Below are 6,430 nucleotides of genomic sequence, written 5' to 3'. Positions count from 1 at the left end.
CTACTATGTGCAACGAAATAATATTATAAGATTAATATCGATATTACTCGTACTTATATATTTGGTGGTCCACTCTAAGATAATTTTTTACCAAAATGACTCGTCGAGGAAAAAATGTTGGACATTACTGAAAACTAGTTTAACTTAGGAAAAGTAAAAATATAAGTATATATTAGAATAATTAATATAGGGATTTATTATATTATTTATTTTGACAGGACAACTGTTGTGATATTTAAAATCGCAAAGTATTTTATTTTTTATAAACAGCGATTTGTTCTGCATGATATTTTGCACGTGCATCTTACAAAGCCAGTTTTTGACTACGTTGATAATTTCTTAAATGTCTTTTATCGGCAAATAATTCTTAATTGGCTCTCTGCGAGGGAACCAGCTTTTTTGTATCGACAAATTCCAAAATATCGAATCGTTTTATCTTTATATATTGAAAGTAAGTTTTCTAGTCGCTGATATCGTATCCTCGACTTCTTTTAGAAACTTACACATATTTTGTAATAACAATATCATGATTGTTTTTTTTATTGATGTGATGGATTTCGGGTTTTAACAGCAATTTATGCATATTGTATTTTGATCATATTTATATTTTTATACTATATATGTATAATTAAAAATCGAAATAGTTCACCGTTAGTTAATTAATATTTTTTATTTTCGTATTTTGATTATTTGTTTTTATAATTGTATCTGAAAAAATTCAACGTGATTACATTTCATAAAATATAGGTATTGTATTTTTAGTAGTTCTTAAACAACTCAATAAGATTGGTATTGTAATTCAATCGTGAAACAAAATCTTTATCAAAAGTACCTAAATCAAATTTTTATTTTTTTTTTAGGTTTTTTTATGATTTGCTATAATTCTTACTTGTAATTTTTAAACAAGTTTCACTTTCGATACCTATCTCAATATAAATCACTTAATGAATAAAATTATGTAAAGTATACAAAAAATGTTATACTGTTTATTTTGTCATTTATTATTACTATTTTTCAATATTATATCTGAGAAATATTAAAATTACAACAAAATTAAATTTCATGGAGCGCAATCTTGTTGCATTTTTTCTTGGAAAAAGGTAAAACAGGTACAATCGTTTTACAACCGTGTGGTGTATACTCTATTCATAATAATATATAATTCAAGCTTTTGGTTGTGATTATTTTATTTTAGTATAAAATAGAATACGTGTTTTCATTTCAAGAAATTATAAAGTATTTCTAAGTGAATTCATACAAATTTCAATTAATTAAAAAATAAGCTTTACGTAAAGTATCAATAAATTATACCCAGTACTCTTACAAATAACTTAATTTACCCCGAAAATTAAATCCGGAACAAATTATTATTCAGAGATAATTTTTTTACTGAATTATTTTTGTTTAAACTTTATTATATTCAGTCTTGGTTCGGTGATCGTTGAATATGCGTTTAATTATGTTTAAATCTTCATCCAAAATAATGTCCGTTCTACGTTTGGGTAGGGAAAAGAATAGCCAATAGACTTAGAATGAGGAGTTATTTAAATTTTTTTTTTAAAAAAAACTTAGGTACATAAAAGTGATTTCTAAAAGTTTCTTAAACATTAAATTCAATTAAATTGAAAATTATGTACGTATTTTGTAATGAAAGGAATTCGTATTAATTTCCATAGTCGTTTAAAGTTTCATGTTTAAGAAATTGCGAAAATCAATAACTTACGCATTACGTTCTATTTACTGCAGATTTGCTGTTGGAAAATGTTGACCAATATGTTTAGTGGCAAACTGAAAAATACGCTTCAAACGTATGGCAATTTTTTTTTTTTTTTTGTGTTGGTGAAATTTTCATATATATGCTATTTTCAATTAAAAAATAAAAATAAAAATTAATCGTACGCAGGTATAACATTGAACAGCGATCTATACCATCCCAGCTATTTAGGCGTGAACAAAGCAAGACGCAAATAACGCGGCCAACACCTTAACGCCACATCCTGTTTTACATAGTTTTTATAATAATTGTAATTATAATATATAATGGTTTTCTCGAACGCGGAGATGTACAATATAAAAAAAACGTTAATTGACCACCCGAATTTACGTGTGTACACGTTAATTAATGTTGACTCCGCTGTTGTACGGTATAAATGCATATTTTTCGTGTTACCATATATACATTCACATAAACACAGAATATTAAACAATATATTTATATATTCTAAATTTAATTTGTGTACGATATAATATACTTATATATATAATGAATAATAATAAATAATAATATTTTGAAAGTAACGGTCTTAAGGTTCTGTACATCAAGACTTCACGTACACTATAGTGTATATATACGAGTATATATACTCGTATAGCACTGCCAGCAACCCATTAACCAGCCTGATCGGTTAGGCAAAATAATGGGAGCGTTGCAACTTTTTGACTGACCGACGTCGACTGAAAACCTAGTCGGTACCGCGAGAGGGGAGAGGAAAAGATACCCCTCAAAGTCGAAGTGCCAACTTCGGCCATATCGTTGTCGAGACGAACGATGGGTAGTTGAACAACTATGCGACCCTAGTGTATGGCACAAATTTCTCGTGTCCTTGCGCTCGCCCTATATACGGGTACGGACTTGGTACCTATGACGATTCGAATTCATTGGAATCCCTCCCTGAGAGGTTTACCGCTGGTCTGACTGATTGATCTGATAACTGGCTGAATCGATAATTTATTTTGTTTTAATAAAATATTAATTTTAAAATATATACATGTTGAACCTAAGTTTAAGTTTTCCTGATAAAAAAGTATACTTAGATATGGATAGTAATTTTACATTTTCAAAATGATTAGAATTATTTTGACCGATTGTCTTTATTATTTGATTATTTTTTTTATATATAACAATAAGACTTTGACTGTATGGCATACGTCCGTCTTTTGTTTTCTCCGAACCGTTTATGATGTGCGTATATGTGCTTACATAAAAATATGTACGAGCATAAAAAATTAATTGTGTTGCGTATCTGTAAACTAAAAAACCGATTCGAGAGATGACGCGTTTGCAACAGAAAAGCCAATGTAATAATATTCACTGCGTATTGTTATAGTACCTACGCGAGTTCACGAGAACTACCAACCCAAACAATTGGTGAATGCAGTTATATGAACTATTCGCCGTTAAATGTATATACGCGAAATAAGGTCGACGGTAAAATAAGAGTTTATATTGTTATTACCTTTGTATTGTAACACGGTGAATAGCACGTGTCAAGAATCGAGATCGCGAAAAGTCAGTATTAACCGTTTTGTCATCGTGTGTACACTTCACAAGCGTTCGCAGTGTATACGTATATTAATGCGTAGCTCTAGAGAAATTAGCTCCAGCGGAACAATGGGCTTTCGGTGCGCGCATACGCACCTGCAGCTAAACGTATACGTATATGTAGCTTTTACAGCGATCAAAACTTCGGTCTGCTCTCCGCGCAACCACCCTAGTTTCGTCGTCAACCCCCTCGCCGACTGCTATTCCGAAAACGTTTCAAAAGCATCCGCCACCAACGTCGTCGATTTCTTGCACCTGATATACGTATATGTATAAACGCGTGTATAAAGACGGGCGTCGTAGTATCTACTATATATATATATGTATATGAACGCGATGGCGTCGTTGAACAAAGAGCCCGCGGGATACGTGTGCGTGTACAGTCACCGCGGGCCAGGGGTGGGCTGGACGAGAGCGGGTTAGCAGGAGAAACAGGGATCGAGGGAAAGGCGTGTGTATTTCTCCGCGCGCGTATCCCACACTTTCGCACGTATACAATACGTGTGCGCTCTTCGGCGCGTGCATAAACTGTACGCCGTACACGGTGTGTTGTTTTGCAACAATTGCACATCGTCCGCCCGCCGCCGCCGCATCGGTAGCCCTCTTTTGTTTACAATGTCGCTAATGGATTTCGTCGTGTCCCGGGAGCTCGGTTGTTGACGCGCGCGCGCGCGACACTTGTTTCGAACGTTTTCCTCGTCGCGTCTCAACCGTCTCGCCGCCGCTGTTAACGTTTGTTCCGTCCGTCCCGACGCATCTGCTGCTGTTGCTGCTTTATTTTCATCATTAACATTCGTCTGACGTTCGAACGAAAAACGTGTGTCCGGACACGGCAACGCATCGCGGACGAGACGGGACTACGTCGTTTGCCGTACTTATCGTTAACGTGGCGAGAAAACCGAAACGGACGAGATCGGAGCTCGCGCTGCCGTTCGTTTTCCCCGGTAGCCGACTTTTGGCTTCCGATCGAAAGTTCTCGTGACGTTCTACCGCGCGTGCAAGGCGTCCGCGATTTCTTCGTCGGCGATATCGACGCGCGGTCGGTCCGACAATGATGTCTGTGGTGTGCGTGCGTGCGCGCGACCGCGGTCGGGTGTGCGGGGCGCACCGTGTAGGCGGGCAGTGGGCGCGGCCTCCTCGTCCCCTGCCCGCGATCGTCCTGCCGACCGGGTGGGCGCGTGTGCGTGCGCGCGCGACGGCCGCGGATCAGGACGACCGGGCGGACGGGCGCGCGGGGACGCGTACAAACGATAAGCATCGTGTGCACACGACCGCGGGACACGGAACGACGACGGACAGGGAACGAAAAGTGCGTTAGAGACAAATTCGTGAATGTAAATCGAATCTCTCGCCGGTCGCACAAAAGGACGTTTTTTTCCTTCTCCCGTTCTCCCCATCAGCGCGCCCACCGTCACCGTACACATCCTCCCCAACCAAATGACGTTATCGTTCCGTCGTCGCGCAACGGATATTCGTTTTATACCCCGTCCGCATCCTGTAGGACACACGTCCGCCCATACGTATACGCGCGACAACGTGCGAACGCATATTTATGTCCTGCGCCCGGACAATAATCCCGCGACGTCTCTCGTCCGTGGACGTGATGATCCGTGCACGCAATCATATCGTTTAGGTTCACCGACCGCCCGTCGGGTTTTTGACTCCGGCACAATGCGTCGTACGCGACTCGTGGCGGTACTGCCGCCGCTGCTGTTTATTTACACATAAATATTATTTCATTACACACGTTATTTTGTGCAGATGCCGCGCGCGATTAAAACGCCCCGCGATGGGGTAATTGACAAATTAGTGCGGTTTCGAGGTGCGGTCCACACACACACACACACACACACACACGTTTATGTGAATACTTATTATAATATACAACGTGGAACCGTTCGATTTGCTCCCGTCGGTCCCGCGGCTCCGACACCACCACCCGTTACTCAGCCGGCCCCGGGGATCGCATCCCCGAGCTGTGCATCATACCCGTCACCGGGTTTACGTCGACGTGACAATCGAAATTTTAATGGCGTTATAAATGCCGTCGTCGAACAGCGTTTGAATGCGTACACGTATTCCGTTTATTATGTACATTATATATAGTTTTTCACAAAATTAATGTCAACGATTTATTTCGCCCGTCCCGTTTCGCGTTACATCCGCGAACGCGCGCGCGTGTATAAATAAAATATAAAAACATAAATAATCGCGTACCGCACGGTTCACATTTTGCTGCGGCAGCCTAAACGTGTACATATACGCTCTTATAATAATATTTTAATTTACGTTTGTGCTGTCTCGTGTTCGTATTATACACACCGGAGTACGGGGCCCGGTCGAATAAATCAAACATCGATTGTTGTTCCGAAAAAATAAATTAGGGAACTATAATTTATACTATATATGCCTCCTGTATAATGATAAATGGTCATAATTGAATGTTTCATGCGTCCACGCGAATCTGAAGCGTTTTATAGACGCGTGTTTCAACGAATCCGATCAAAATTCATCTTGCACAAGAATCGATCGGAAATAAATTTTTCTTTTTGTATAAAAAAAAAATATATATATATATAATTTGAATCACGAAACACGATTACGTCCAATGCGCGTACGTGTAAAATATTTATTACATTTACCATCCTCGTACATAGATACGTATATGTCTGAGAATTAATATTCAGCGATTATTCACTACACCTACCAATTACTATTTCCTATGCTCGACATTTAACGAGATTTTCCGTATCCCATATGTTCGATTGCCAATTCCGTAACAGAAATTATAGGCACTTTAAATGGATGTGTAGTGAACGATTTCACGCGTGTGACGCGTTCGCACAAACTTTGTACTCGATGTTTTAAGACGAATGTACTCGAATAAAAAACTAATAGCGTTTTAGTGCGATACGTTTACTCGTGTAGGTAAAGTATATTATTGATTTTACGCACGGATAAATCAATACCGATGTGACTGACGTATAAATTGTGTTTGCGCTGGTGTGCGCCGCAGTGTTTTTTTTTTTTTTTTTTTACGACTGCGGTTACGATAAGCCGTTTAAAACGCGCCGTAAATGCATTTAGAGTACGTCGCGAAACAGCGTC

This window comes from Sipha flava, unplaced genomic scaffold (genome assembly GCF_003268045.1).
Source record: "Sipha flava isolate LNK unplaced genomic scaffold, YSA_version1 124_pilon_pilon, whole genome shotgun sequence".
NCBI lineage: Eukaryota > Metazoa > Arthropoda > Insecta > Hemiptera > Aphididae > Sipha > Sipha flava.
Note: the sequence above shows the minus strand (reverse complement) of the source record.